The sequence below is a fragment of the Sus scrofa genome, chromosome 11 (assembly GCF_054392235.1).
Source record: "Sus scrofa isolate SSC_HxYL_T2T_F1_AM1 chromosome 11, Sscrofa_HxYL_maternal_Yorkshire_Landrace_v2.0, whole genome shotgun sequence".
Lineage (NCBI taxonomy): Eukaryota > Metazoa > Chordata > Mammalia > Artiodactyla > Suidae > Sus > Sus scrofa.
The window spans coordinates 58,131,798-58,147,641 of record NC_139393.1 but is presented as its reverse complement, the minus strand read 5'-3'; the positions used below and the strand labels follow the sequence as shown (position 1 = coordinate 58,147,641).

The 15,844-nt window shown below is 40.1% G+C and overlaps 1 long non-coding RNA gene across 4 annotated transcripts in view; it reads left to right on the top strand.

The window, feature by feature from the left end:
• Positions 1-15,844, top strand: part of LOC146398644 (uncharacterized) — a 152,687-nt gene that overhangs the window by 115,868 nt on the left and 20,975 nt on the right. For all 4 annotated transcript variants that reach the window (XR_014819657.1, XR_014819661.1, XR_014819662.1 and 1 more), the window contains one exon: positions 734-832. This is a non-coding gene — a long non-coding RNA (uncharacterized LOC146398644). The remainder of the gene's footprint in view (positions 1-733; positions 833-15,844) is intronic.

Here is a 15,844-nt window from a genome sequence, read left to right as displayed (position 1 = left end):
TCTGCTTGCCTGTACAAGGGGTGCCGTGGAGATTCTTTTCCCGTCTTTGCATCTCAGCAGATTGCGTGTGAGTTGCTCTCTGGTTTAGTGCTTATTCAATAAGAAAAGTGTCTTCTTTCTCACTCTCTTTGTGGAGAGGTTTTCTACACTGGAAGAAGATTTTTTTTTTTTTTTTTTTGTCTTTGCTATTTCTTTGGGCCGCTCCCACGGCATATGGAGGTTCCCAGGCTAGGGGTCGAATCGGAGCTGTAGCCACCAGCCTACGCCAGAGCCACAGCAACGCGGGATCCGAGCCGCGTCTGCAACCTACACCACAGCTCACGGCAACACCGGATCGTTAACCCACTGAGCAAGGGCAGGGACCGAACCCGCAACCTCATGGTTCCTAGTCGGATTCGTTAACCACTGCGCCACGACGGGAACTCCAAGATTTTGTTTTTTAAATATATTTCCCCAACACCATGCTGTTACACTGATAAATTGTCCAGTGTCTTACCTGTTCATCCTATTCCTCCACACTGCCCTTCCCTCCTCCCTCCCTCCCTTTCCTCTCTAGCTGTCTTTCACCTTGTCTTTTTACTTCACTATTTCTTTTTTTTCCAGATTGGCATGGAAACCTATTTTCCAGCCATTCATGAGAGGATACATGTCACAGCTGTTCTGAGTAAAGGTGACAGCATGGACCCCAACAATTAAAACCCTGGTCTAATCCAAAGTGTGCTTTTCTTTGCAGTGAGGAAACTTTAGGACTAGGCCCTCTGGTGTTTAACCTTGAGAAATGGGAACAAAGGAAGTTTCCTTCACAAAGGAAGGTGTTTATTCGAGGAAATCGGTGAGTATAAAAAATATGTACTTTCTTATTCAGAGAGGTATTAGGTTGGAAATTGTAAAATGCTCTTAGTATAATAGAGTACAATATGATGATATATTTATTGTATTATAATCAGTCATATATATCTGTGTGTCTATCTATATCTATATATTATCAATCATCAGAAGCCATTTTATTTGTCCATTTTGGGTTGAGAAAAACATTCATTTGAATATGGTGACAAATGGCTTGTGCTATCAGACAGGGGAAATGCAAATTCTTACCATTGTTCATTTCTAAGGCATCATTGTTTGGTTATAAAACCAACCCAAAGAGCATATTAGCAAAACAGTGTATTTAAAAGTCCTCATTATATAAAAACATAGAACCTCTCCAATGATTTAAGCAAGTGGTATTATGATTCTGTTTCTATTGATACGCTAAAGGAATGGATGAGCTAATGGGACTCCCTAAATCTTCCCAAGGGGAGGAAGTTCCTGGGAAGCCACGCCCTGCCCAGCTTGACCTGAAATTATGTCCCTGGTCGCCCTAATAAGCTAGAGCAGCAGTGGTCCTGATGAATACTCTCCTTTGTCAGTATCAATAAATACTTAACCTTTTGAAGCCAAAATGCGAATCTGAAGTAAACACTGAAATAGCTCTTAATTCTTGCAGAAGGCTTAGACTCTGAAATTGTCTGCACAAGACTGTGACTTAATTTCTGAACGTTACCTTTTTCACCCCTGATGTTTTGACCCTGTCCTTGCCACAGGGCCATGAAGCAATGTCTGGCACATGAGTAAACACAAATAAAATCTCACATTTTGCATAACCACCGCTCTCATTCCGCGTGGGACAGCGATATTTAGGACTGTCTTAGGTCTACTGAAGAATTCTATTTTTACCACAAATATAAAGCTACCTAGTGTTACTTTTCTTAATTAAGCTGGGCTGATCTCACAATTCAAAAGGCTTCATTTTTTTTTTCCTGCTTAAATTAAACTCCCTGTGCAATGCAGTGACCAAAACAAATAATCTATGACCTACAAACAAGACACTTGAATTCCCCGAAGAATTACGCTCTTGTTTCCTCTAGGTTATACATCTTTGAACCTCTCTTTGCTGTAACGACCTTCTGGTGCTCATTAGCAAGCTGATTACCATTAACACAGCTATAACGCAGCAATTTTCTTGGTGTATGTCGAGGAGAAATGCTCATCTGAATGCAGTCAGGGGACAAAATTAACTGCATAAATCTACAGCGCAAACTGGATCTCGTCCAACTTTGCACGTCTTTCCTCTCCTGGTTGTGACATCATCATCCAGAATCCCACTGACGGCTTAATAAGTATCTCAGGGTTTCATATTTAATTTCCTTTCATCTCCGTATATTACATTTCAACTTAATTTCAGGAGCGCCTGACCACCTTATTACCATGTCTTGTAATATATATTTACCTTTCATCTTTTAGCTCTGTCCCTTAATGGCTCTTTTATGAGATTCATATCTATTTTCTATATTTTTTCACATTTATATCTTTTAAAAAATATTGGCTAATCGGTGGGATTTCAGTACACACACATTGGTACATCGATGGAGCTGAGAAAAAGATGGGGACAGGTAAGTTTTATGTATTTTAGAAGAGAGGCATCAATACCACTCTTTTTTGCAAGATAGAATTATGTGAATAGTCATGAAAGGAAGTGAAATTTTAAGGAAGAGAGCAAGGGATGTATGAGACCTGGATTCTTTTCTTGCCACCGTCATAGACAGCCAACTGCTCCTCGACAACACTGGTCTCCAAGCATGAACTGAAGATTGCTAACTCTCCGTTTCTAGATGACGAGCTGATAGGGAAGATCCCAGCACCCTCTGAAATTCTTATTCTGGATTGTTCTTTGAGGCTGGCATCTTAAATATTAGAGCCAATGAGCAAACGGCATTGAGAAAATTCAGACATTTGGTTTCCTTAATGTTTACATATTGGAATGATAAGAAATGTGTTGGAGTCAAAATCACTGTTAAAAATGAAACAAAATTTGGTGTGATTACAAAGTAAACCGCAGCATGAATAATCAATCACTCTTAAAAAGTTATACATTTTATAATAAAAATGAGCTAAAATTCAAATTCTTTAAAATTAAATCTAAAAACTGAGTCACCACGCTGTACAGTAGAAAATTGACAGAACACTGTAAAGCAGCTATAATGGAAAAAATTAAAAATTTTATATAAAAAATAATAAAATTATTATTATTTAAATTAAATTAAATTAAAATTCTTTAAAGGAGTTCCCGTCGTGGCGCAGTGGTTAACGAATCCGACTAGGAACCATGAGGTTGCGGGTTCGGTCCCTGCCCTGGCTCAGTGGGTTAACGATCCGGCGTTACTATGAGCTGTGGTGTAGGTTGCAGACGCGGCTCGGATCCCGCGTTGCTGTGGCTCTGGTGTAGGCCGGTGGCTACAGCTCCGATTCAACCCCTAGCCTGGGAACCTCCATACGCCGCGGGAGCGGCCCAAGAAATAGCAAAAACAACAACAACAACAACAAAAAAGACAAAAAGACAAAAATAAATAAATAAATAAAATAAAATTCTTTAAAAACAAGCTGTGGCCATTTTTATTTTTAAAGCATGAAATAAAGTTCTACTTTGTGCTTTTCCCGTTTAAGAAAGGAGAACCATTCATTTGCCACCTCAGGGTTAATGCTGAGTAGCCTCCTGGTAACTTCCTAGCACTTCCCAGCAAGGAGGGAGCCAAGGAAAGGGTAGGGTTGAGGAGAAATGAACTAGCACGCCCCTCCTCGTAACTCTCCGATCCATTGTCTACAGTGCTGTGAACAGAGTATGATGGGGGCTCAGAGAAAGGGGAGATTAACTCTGCTATCACCCTGTGGAACAGAGTTGAGGAACGTGTCGGAGTATGTGGGGGAGTGTCAAGGAAAAGGGAAATATTTGAATTGCGTTTTGAAGGTGGAGTGGAACTGCAGCAGACTGCGCAGAGTGGGGAGGCAGTGCTCTCTTCTCCCTTTGACTGTTACACTCACAGAAGTAGAATCACTGATATCAAAATTGGAAAGGACTCCAGTGATCCATCTCTACTGCTCGCCTCTCCAATTACAGATGATAAGAAGCCCTCCTTCTCCCTGTGTCGCGGACCTGTTGGTATAATAAGTGACAGGCCAGTAGATTTGTACACACATCACTAATGCAAAACATGATGAGATTTGTTTAATATTCCCAATTTGTATTTTTATATACAAATTGTAAAATGGATAGAAGAAAATTACGTTTGTCATTATTCTCACATAAAATGGCTGAATTTAGTGGATATAAACATTTACTTTCTAAAAGTCTCCTCAGTAAGATGCAAGTGCTGCTTTGAGAATGAGGTTAAGTAAACCTTATAGTAGTCATTGCTCTGAAATTATTTGCTTAATTGAACCCAGTTCTCTGTGTATAACCCATCCCCCCACACTTACACTCTCAAGGCATGATTTCTTTAATAAAAACAATAACCAGCTGCAAAATAAATAAGTCACAAGTATGATATGTACAATGTGGGGGATACAGTCAATGACCATTTAATATCTTTGTATGGTGACATATCATAACCAGACTTATGGTGATCATTTTGAAATGTATAGAAATATCAAATTACTGTGTTATATAACAGGACCTAGCATAGTGTTGTAGGTCAATTATACTTCAAAAACAAACAAACAAACAGACAAACACACAAACAAACTTACAGAAAAAGAGATGAAATTTGTGGTTACCAGAGGCAGGGTTGGGGAGAGGATTGAATGAAGGTGGTCAAAGGTACAAATTTCTGGTTATAAGATAAATCAGTACCAGGGGTGTGATGTAAAACATGAAAAATATAATTAAACTGCTATGTATTATATATGACAGTTGTTAAGAGTTCTCACGAGGAAAAAATATTTTTCTATTTCTTTAATTTTTGAATTTATATGCAATGATGGATGCTCACTAAACTTACTGGGATATTCATTCCATGATGTATGCAAGTCAAATCATTATACTCTACACCTTAAAAATTATACAGCCCTTTGTATCAATTTTGTCTCAATAAAACTGGAAGAAAAAAGGAAGAAATAGGCAGGAAAAAATAAAATCAAAACAGTTATCTCAAAGGATTAATATAGCTTCCCAGAATTCCTGACTTATTTTCAGGGAGAAACTCATCTTCTTTCGCAAAATAGCTCAACAAATGCCAGTGGTGGTCTGTACACTGTTCAGAACACACCAGTAAATTCTCTGCTACCAAGGGAATGGTACATATTTGCTGCATGGCAATCGGAAATGATTTGCCCCTGGATTTCCTGCTGTGGTGCATTGGATTAAGGATCCGGTGTTGGCACAGCTGGGGCATAGGTCACAGCTGTGGCTCAGATTCAGTCTCTGGCGGAGGAACTTCCATATGCCTCGAGTGTGGCTGAAAAAAAGGAAAAACAGAAAAAGAAATCTGTGAACTGGTATGTGTCTAGTTTGTGAAAGTTCTGCTGTGAATGCTTATCTTTCATTCTGTAATTATTTAATCATTCATTCATTCAGCATCCAGTATCCATCTCTGAAATTTCAGTCTGCTGTATTCCAGTCAACCTGTTTAATGCTAGAGTTATAAAGGCATTTCATGAACAGTTCACATTGAGAGGCAGCATAGTATTTTAGAGGAAAAATAAGTCAGGATTTACATGCTGGCTCTGCTATTCAATAGCACTATTAGCCTGCTGGGACTGTGGTAACAAATTACTATAGGCTGGGTGGCTTCAACAGAAATGTGTCTTTTCATAGAGATGTATGTTCTGGAGGCTGGAAGTCTGAGATTCAGAGATCAGTGTCTCAGCATGGTCAGGTTCTGGGGAGAGTTCTCTTACAGGCTTGTGGACAGTAACCTTCTCGCTGTGCCCATAGAGAAGAAAGCAAGCTCCCTGCTGTCTCTCTGTATAAGGGCACTAATTCCATTATGAAGGCCCCACCCCCATGACCTCATCTAAAACTAGTTATCGCCTAAAGACCTCCCCCCCAAATCTATCACATCACGTGTCAAGGCTTCAATGTAAGAGTTGGGGTGGGGGACACCATTCATTCATGGCAGTAGCTATGCTACTTTGATAAAAATTTCATAACCTCTCTGAGCATCTACATCCTCCATTATAAATTAAGGGTAATTCTGCATTCATTTTGGATTATTTGATAATAACATAAGGTAGCCTCAGTAAAAGCACCACTTTGAGATGTTTGCTGATGGAAAGCAGGGACTGGATAAATATTAGTGTTACATCCCTTTTCTCCCTGCCCTTTCCCTGATGAAAGCACCCAGTTAGGAGTAGATGAGCAAGTGGGGCAAGGATAAATAAAATGGCAAGCCACTATCAGAATGCTTTCTGACTCATGCTGCCTTAGCAATTTGAGGAAGGTGCTGTAGCTGCTCCTAGGAGGGAGAAATTAATTCTCTTTCTGTCCTCTGGAAATAGTGAGGGACAGAGCAGAGGGCTGTGGAAGAAGGAGTGTCTAAAAAAAGAGATATTTGGGAGTTCCCGTCGTGGTGCAGTGGTTAACGAATCTGACTAGGAACCATGAGGTTGCAGGTTCGATCCCTGGCCTTGCTCAGTGGGTTAGGGATCTAGCGTTGCTGTAAGCTGCAGTGTAGGTCACAGACATGGCTCAGATCCTGCGTTGCTATGGTTCTGGCGTAGGCTAGCGGCTACAGCTCTGATTAGACCCCTAGCCTGGGAACTTCCATATGCTGTGGGAGCGGCCCTAGAAAAGGCAAAAAGACAATAAATAAATAAATAAATAAGAGATATTTGGATTAGGTTTTCAAGATGGAGTTGTATTACCCTAGGCTGAGGTGATGGAAAAGCCTTCTAGTCTGAGCAAAGGCACAAATCCATGACCAGGCATGGATCATGTGGGGGACTCTGGTGTGACATAACTAGACACTGAGGAACTTCAAAACTTCAACTTTAAGTGACTTTTCCTTCAAAAGCTCCTCTATTGTTTCATCCTCTCATCTTTTTTTTAAATCTTTTTAAGGCTGTAGTGGCTGCATATGGAAGTTCCCAGGCTGGGGGTCAAGTCAGAGTTACAGCTGCTGGCCTATGCCACAGCCACAGCCACACCAGATCTAGACCACATCTGCGACTCTACACCACAGCTCATGGCAACACCAGATCCTTAACCCACTGAATGAGGCCAGGGGTTGAACCCACATCCTCATGGATACTAGTCAACCCAACTGAGCCACAACAGGAACTCTGCTATTTTTAAGCCACCCATCTGATAACTTTTTTTTAGAATAAGCTTTAGTACGGAGGGACTACTTGAGCTTTAGAAGAGGGAGAACTAGAAGTCCAGGTGGAAAGAAGGTCTTCAGGGTTTCGGGATGCATCTTGCCTTGGGGTTGTGTTTTCACATGGGGCTTGACCTGTGTTGCAAGATGTGTATTCCTCATTTTATCCAAGAGGTCATGACATACTTAGAGTTCTCAAAACAAACAAACAAACAAACAAAAACGCTGAAAACGTTCCCCATTTCTTTACACATATGCCCTTTCTTTCTCATTGCAGTTGACTCCTCTATGGCAGCAATTAAGGGCAAGTACCAGAGGTCAGGCTTTGGCATCTCTGCAGGGGGTGCCCACATCCTCTTCAAAGGCCCCAGTGAAATGGAACCTAAGAGATGCCGCCTCTGCAAACAGATTTACCTCTGGGATTTTTTGAGATGTAAATTTTTTATTTGTTTGATGACACAAAGAAATTGGAATTTTCATGAGGTAGATTATTGAAGAGGTCATGAAAATAAAAACCAACAAAAGGAGTTTCTTGAAAAAAAAACAATGCTTTGCGGAAAGTCACCTTATTCACTTGTAATTTATCAAATCATAAACCTGGAGCTGAGACTAAAGAAAGGGCTCCCGCCTTGAGGTTGCCTTAAGTTGTAAATAGTAGGGACTGTGTGTGGGGAAAGGGCTGGCTACAGTATAGTATAAGATCAATAGAAGGCTGTTTGTGAGGCAGAAGCCTGATCTACTTCCTCTTTCTTTAGCTGTGTAACTTCAGCAAGCGACTTCTTCTTCTTAAAGCTCATATCTTATTGATAAAATAGAGATAATAAAAGTCTCCTCAGAGCATGTGGGGATTAAATGTCGTATCTATAAAGTACTTGGCTCACAAATAAGTGGCCGATACATAGTAGATATAGTTGTAGCAGACTGAGATGCTGATGGCCTAACTCATGGGTTAACTTGTGTAAATGAAGAGGCTGCATTCTATTAACTATTCCTTTATAATTTTAAAATGGTCACAAAGGATGAGGAAGAGATGCACACAAAACTGTAGCATTCTCACATAGAAGGAAAGATATGATGACTGACAGGCCTCAGTTTCTGTAGGTTTCTTGGATTAAGATGAAAGACAACTGACCTCTTTTGCCAGTGAATAGGTAATCCCGTAATATCAGTTAAACAGTAAATTTACAAATAGGTTTTTGATACCCAGACTCCTTGATATCTTGGGAAAGTGAGCATTCTGGCCACATGACAAATCAGATCTTAGAAAATAAATCCAGATACAAGAACTATTTAACGATAGGCTGGAAATAATTGATGAACAATTCAATGGTATCTATCTCTGGATGAATGAATCAAGGTAACTAAAGATGGTGTAATGAATGGCCTGGATACCCAATTATCTTATGCTTTTAATCCTCCCTCAGTACCTAGCAGAGTGCATATATACATAAGCATTCAAGAACTACTCATGTCTAATTAATTTAAATGCATTTGATTTCATTTTATTATCATGTCTTATTACAGTGTTCTAATTTTTCGGTATAGAAAGAGTGGGATGTATGGATTAACTAGTTTAGTGTTTCATTTTAGGAACAGTTAGTTGTTTTAATCAAGAATCCATTCTCCAAAGATGGTAAGCTAACATTTTATCAGACAAGCCATGCTCCATTAATGGCTATGACCTATATTTCTACACATCTTCCCATAAATGGCTAAAGTGTGTACAAATATAGAAAACTATCCTGTGGGAATGTAAACTGGTACAGCCACTATGGAGAACAGTTTGGAGATACCTTAGAAATCTATACATAGAACTTCCATATGACCCCGCAATCCCACTCTTGGGCATCTATCCAGACAAAGCTCTACTTAAAAGAGACACATGCACCCGCATGTTCATTGCAGCCCTATCCACAATAGCCAGGACATGGAAACAATCCAAATGTCCATCGACAGATGATTGGATTCGGAAGATGTGGTATATATACACAATGGAATACTACTCAGCCATAAAAAAGGATGACATAATGCCATTTGCAGCAACATGGATGGAACTAGAGAATCTCATACTGAGTGAAATGAGCCAGAAAGACAAAGACAAATACCATATGATATCCCTTATAACTGGAATCTAATATCCAGCACAAATGAACATCTCCTCAGAAAAGAAAATCATGGACTTGGAGAAGAGACTTGTGGTTGCCTGATGGGAGGGGGAGGGAGTGGGAGGGATCGGGAGCTTGGGCTTATCAGACACAACCTAGAATAGATTTATAAGGAGATCCTGCTGAATAGCATTGAGAACTATGTCTAGATACTCATGTCGCAACAGAAGAAAGGGTGGGGGAAAAAACTGTAACTGCAATGTATACATCTAAGGATGACCTGACCCCCTTGCTGTACAGTGGGAAAATAAAAAAAAAAAAAAAGAAAACTATCTATATACCAACCAACACTTTAGGTGATGTTAACTGACGTAGTGAATGTCAAAAATAGGTTGTTGCTGATTAAATTAGTGGCTTTTTTTTTGCTTTTGTTTTTTACTATGTTTAATGGGCTTTCACTGTGTTGTTGTATTCAAAACATGTGAAATGGCTAAAATGTTTATAGGGTATCCCTCTCACACTTTGTTCCTCTTTCATGAATGCGGATTAAGAATCCAGCAGTGTCTGTAGCCAGGACCTTTAGGCACAGGACATGAAGCCCCCAAAGACCCTGACGTCTGTCACTGGTTCAAGAGGACTACAGCTTCCATGATACCAACTATAAGAATAATAGAAATTTAAAATATGGCACAAATGATCCTATCTACAAAATAGAAACAGATCACAGACATGGAGAACAGACTTGTATTTACCAGGGGCGAGGGACAACATTAGGTTGAACAATCTAAATGTTCAAAGACAGATGACTGGATTAAGAAGATGTGGTATATATATACAATGGAATACTACTCAGCCATAAAAAGGACAAAACAACATGGATGTTTTGCAGCAACATGGATGGAACTAGAGACTCCCATACTAAATAAAGTAAGTCAGAAAGAGAAAGACAAATACTATCCCTTATATCTGGAATCTAATATATGGCACAAAATGAACCTTCCCACAGAAGAGAAATTCATGGACTTGGAGAACAGACCTGTGGTTGCCAAGGGGGAGTGGGAGGGAGTGGGATGGACTGGGAGTTTGGGGTTAATAGATGCAAACTGTTGCATTTGGAGTGGATAAGAAGAGATCCTGCTGTGTAGCACAGGGAACTATATCTAGTCACTTATGATGAAACATGACGGAGGATAATGTGAGAAAAAGAATGTATATATATGTATAACCAGGTGACTTTGTGGTACAGCAGAAATTGACAGAACATTATAAATCAACTATAATAAAAATTTTTTAAAAATTCAGACATCGCATTCTCTTTCTTTCCTCTGAGTGTACTAGACCCAGTGATGTTTGGTCATGATAGATGTGGAATATCTTGCCTTCAGTTTTCAGTTTTTGTTGGTAGAGCGGGAGAAATGGCTTTCCCTCTACGTGCAAATACAGTGCAGGCGTGGAACCTGTCACATGAACTGAAACATGAGAGAGGCAGGAAAGAACAGAGGGATGAGCAGAGTTCTGGCCATGGTGGGAATTAGGAGGGGACAAGAGGACAGCTTTTCCAATTAATAGTAATTTTATGGGGACTGTTTGCTGAGGGCTTAATATGTCAGGCAATGTGATAAACTTTTCACACGGATTCTGAGTAGTTATTTAAAATCCCAGGAGTTCCCTGGTGGCTCAATGGGTTAAGGATCTGGCATTGTCACTGCTGTGGCTTGGATTGCTGCCATGGTGCGGGTTTGACCCCTGGCCCAGGAACTTCTGCATGCCATGGGCAAGGCCAAAAAGATAAATAAATAAATTAGAAAATAAAATAAAATCTTAGAGTTCCCGTCGTGGCGCAGTGGTTAACGAATCCGACTAGGAACCATGAGGTTGCGGGTTCGATCCCTGCCCCTGCTCAGTGGGTCAAGGTTCCGGCGTTGCCGTGAGCTGTGGTGTAGGTCGCAGACGTGGCTCGGATCCCGTGTTGCTGTGGCTCTGACGTAGGCTGGCAGCTACAGCTCCAATTAGACCCCTAGTCTGGGAACCTCCATATGCCACGGGAGCGGCCCAAGAAATGGCAAAAAAAAAAATAAATAAATAAATAAATAAATAAAATAAAATCTCTATGAAATGGTTATCATTTTCCTCATTTTACAGAAGAGGAAACTGAGACTTTCAGAGATGTTCTGCTATAAGTGGTGGCAACAAAAACCAAATCCAGGTCTTTCAGATCCTAAAACCTATAGTTCTGTCACGCGGCTCACCAGAAACACTCTTTCAAGCTCTCTAGACTTTCATTTTTTATCCATTCGAGAATAGACGTTTCGGCTGACTTTTGAGACAGTTCTATATGGTTACACATATATTATTTACTTTATAGTCTTTTATTCTTTACATTATTATATTCTTTGATTACTGAATCCTACCCATGCTTTTGCTGAGAATCTTTTGTAAAGATTGTCTACCTGGGAGAGGAAAGGAAGCAAGTCTCCCATCTTGGCTGGGACCCACATTCCAACCCCTCAGCACAATGTTGAATATTTCGGATGTGTTCCTACTTGCAGAAACGTTAGAGACTATGTGGCTCATTCTACTGTCTCAGAAGTAGATGAAAATATTTCCTTTTCTTCATTTTTTTAAAAGGAAAATGGGAAATCCTGCTTGGGAGAGGAATATTGGAAAACATGGACAAGCAAAAGAAAAAGAATCAGTGAGAGTACTGTCACTTAGAGGACACCACTGCTAAATTTTTGGAATATGTATCTTTTAGATTTTTTTCCCCAGTGCATATACAATAGCAAAAGTGAATCACATTATGGGTACAGTTTTAAAACCTGTCTCTTATTAACAACATATTATAAACACCTTTCTGTGTCACTAAATATAAACCTGTGAAATATATAGTCTTAATATAAGACTTATTGTTGTCAACCTTACATCTGCGCCCCATGACCCCCTAGGAACTCTTAAAATCTTTTTACTGTAACTGTGTTGGGGGAATAAGTACGGCATTGTCAGTTGGGAGGGAAAAAAGGTGTTTCTCAAACATATGTGTACTGTTTTCCCCCGGCACGGTTTTGACAGGAACTGTGGTATTTTCAACACAAGTATCGACACAACTTGAAAATCAAACCTCTCCTTGATCACCACACACAGCAGCACTGAAGCCCATTTGATGCTGCTGTTGTGTAAATTTTGTTACATTTTGTTCTGGGAACGGGGTCAATACGGCCATAGATCGAAGCCTGGGCACTTCGGCTGCAGCAAAATCAATGCTGTTCTGCATTTCTTTTATCGATAGGCTCTGGACGACCACACTCAGCCCCACCTCGGCATTAATGTTTTGGTAAACATTTCTCCAAAAAGTGGAGATTAACTCTTTGTTCTCTGAGAGCAGTCACCCACAGCACAGCCCTCTTTCGAAATCAGAGAATTATAAACTATCCACACCCAGATTTTCCTTATTTCAGTTCTTGTATCTCCATGATACCCTTATCCCCTGCCCTCTCTTTGTGAGCCTGAGTGTTGTGATAGTTAAGTATAAGAAATAAATAGGAAAATATATGTATCTCCACAGGACGGTTGTTTTTTTTTTTTTTTTTTAAATTCAGTTGTTGGCTGATGAAACTCAAATAAGTCAGGAAATCTTGAAAGTGAAAAAAAAAAAAAAAAAAAAAAGGCAGAAACTAAGCATACCGAAAAGAATTCAAGGTTTTTATCTCCAACTTGAGAGGAAGGTGAAGGCATTTAGTCGATCCTGTCTTTGCTGGTCTTCAGTCTCTCAGGCCCTCCTCAGCTTTCTGAACCAAGAGCCACTAGAGGGAAACAGGAAGTTGAAACATATTAATATGTCAAAATGTGGAAAGGTGAGTCTCGGCATCTCCCACGTGGATGTGTTTTGATTGCATGTCGATTTGCTTAGTTTCTCTCTTAACTGGCGCTTCAGAGGCTGAACCTGAAAGTGCAAAAGATCCCGACTGCAATGCTGAAGGACTTTCAGCAGCTGCGTTCCCCTAGTTCAGTGCTCAGCATGCAAAGCATCTCTGGTGGAGGACGGTTTATTGAGCCATTTGTTTTTAATCTTCAGTCTATTATAGACGGATACTTTGGTAAAAACCAAAATCCTGTTCTTGGTTGTTTTAAAAGCAATGCCGCATTGCTATAACAATGTGGTCCAGTCACCCTCACTGTACCAGTAACAATAGAGGAGGACTGGTCTCATGGACTAAGTACTAGTTCAAAAGTTTAGAGACTGGTACTCATCTCTATTTGGATGCCCCAAAATTCAAATGACCCCATTAGATCAACTTTTCTAGGACTCTGGGGGTTTTTTTGTTGGTTTTTTTTTTTTTTTTCCAGATTTAAAATTTCTCAGGGTTGTTTTGGGATCATATGAGAGTTAGATTGTAAACAGCTTGGATTAAAAATGTTTAAAGCTCTGTGCATAACCTGATGGGAGAACTTATTACCAGCTCATTAGGTAACCGGGAGCAACTTCAGTGTATCTGCTCTCAGCATGCTCTGGAGAAATTCCTTTCTTGCCTGAGCGGTGGGGGGCGGGCATTAATGACACAAGACTAAGAACGCGCACACACACACATGCACATGTGCACACAAGCAGTGCTATCACAAGCAGTGTGACCTTCTGAGACAATTGTGCCAGAAATCTGAATGAACCTCAGGGCCATGAGACTGGCTATGTTTTCTTTTAAGTTCTTGTAAGTTTTTTCAAAGCAAGCTGAAAAATATATATATATATATATTTTTGGTCTTTTGTCTTTTTAGGTCCGTACCCGTGGCATATGGAAGTTCCCATGCTAGGGTCAAATCAGAGCTACAGCTGCCAGTCTCCACCATAGCCACAGCAACGCAGGATCCGAGCTGCATCTTCAACCTACACCACAGCTCACTGCAACACCAGATTCTTAACCCACTGAGCAAGGCCAGGGATCAAACAGCATCCTCATGGTTACTAGTGGGGTTCCTTAACTGCTGAACCACGAGGGGAACTCCAAAGCAAGCTGAATATTCTCACACAGGAAGTGGCTTGAGGGATTCTGGGTATGCTTACTTTAGACTGGTATCTATTTTTTCTCCTTCCTCTGAGGCAAGGATCATGGGAAAGGAGAGCTATGGCTTAGATGAAGTGGGTTTATTACAGTTTGCAGTGGGGAATGTTTATCAAAACGGGGGGAAACTCGGAAGCATCTGAAAACTGTGAACCCATCTCCAAGATAAGATTATAAATTGGTGGAGTGTGAATGGACACGAGGCTCGTGGGGTGGTAGACTTGTGTGTGCCTTCATGTTTCCTCTTCCCGGGGTTCGTGGCACTCCATAAGCAGGCAGGAAGTTTCCCTAAGCTGAGTCAGAAGAAAAAAGGTGAGCAGATCCCATCCAAAGGCATCAGCAGCCAAACAGATGTGGTAAGAATGATGTTTCTGATGTTACAAGGCACCTGACTGCCGCCTCCCAGATCAGGAAAACTGTGCCCAGAGAGTTCCTCTGGAAAGGAGTCAAACGATCCACGATGGGAGAAGCTGATTTACTCATCTAAATTTAGGCAGGAGGCACTGAAACTACCTCCACTCATCAAGGCTTATGCAAGGCCGTTACCATATTTCTACATTATCTCTCCCTTTATTAATTCATCCAAGCAGTCTATTTGCTTTTTGGCCCAGTGTAGCCCATTGAGCAGACATCTTAATTGAGCTGTTCATAATGACGCCTAGATCTTTTTTGTGAAAAGTGCCAGCTAATTCAGAGCCCATCAGACCCATTAGTGTGTGGGAACTTTAAACGGTCTTTTTCAATATGCATTACTTTGCAATGAACTCCTTGGGAGTGCATTGGCCATGCATAACTCAATCAATTTTCGTTTCTTTGGGAATACCACAGAATCATCCAGGGTTTCAGTGAGCCTTAAAAGTCACGTTATGATCTCATTGTTAAACCGAATGGCCAAATTTAATTCCTTCTTTCTTTCAGGACTTCAGTTTTCAGAGTTTGTTTGACTATGACAACCCTAAGGTTTTAATGCCAAGCCAGAGTTATATTTGAAGACTTATTTTTCCTTTTTTTAATGTCAAAAATATTTACCTGAAAAGAAGTCTCTGGAGACTTCTATCAAGCTCCAAAGAATGAGAGAAATTAGAATATCTGAAATCTCATGTAGAGGAAATACAGTTTAATATTCTACTAGGATCAGGGATTCTCCAGTGGAAACCACACCTAACAGTTCTACATATATTTGAATCTCACAAAGCTCTGATTTTGTTTATAGCCTACGATTTGAAATTTATTGAAATGAATTGTTTTTGGGTAACTCGCTATCAAGAATGAAAATGGAAGACAAGAAGCAACCTCTAGAGTCCATGCTGCCAAGAGACAGGCTTAATTTTTTCTAAGGATATGGACATCTAACATCTTATAGAAGCGGGGGAATTATGTTCTGTGATATGATGACTCCTTTTTCTTTGTCTGTATCTTTACAAATGTGAAGTGAAAATCATAACATTTGGTCTTCTGGAATGTGGAATATTTAGATTAGATGTAAAGCTAACTTACTAATTAAACCTGTTATTGTTGCAAACTTGACATGAGAATATTTCAAAAGTACATAGAA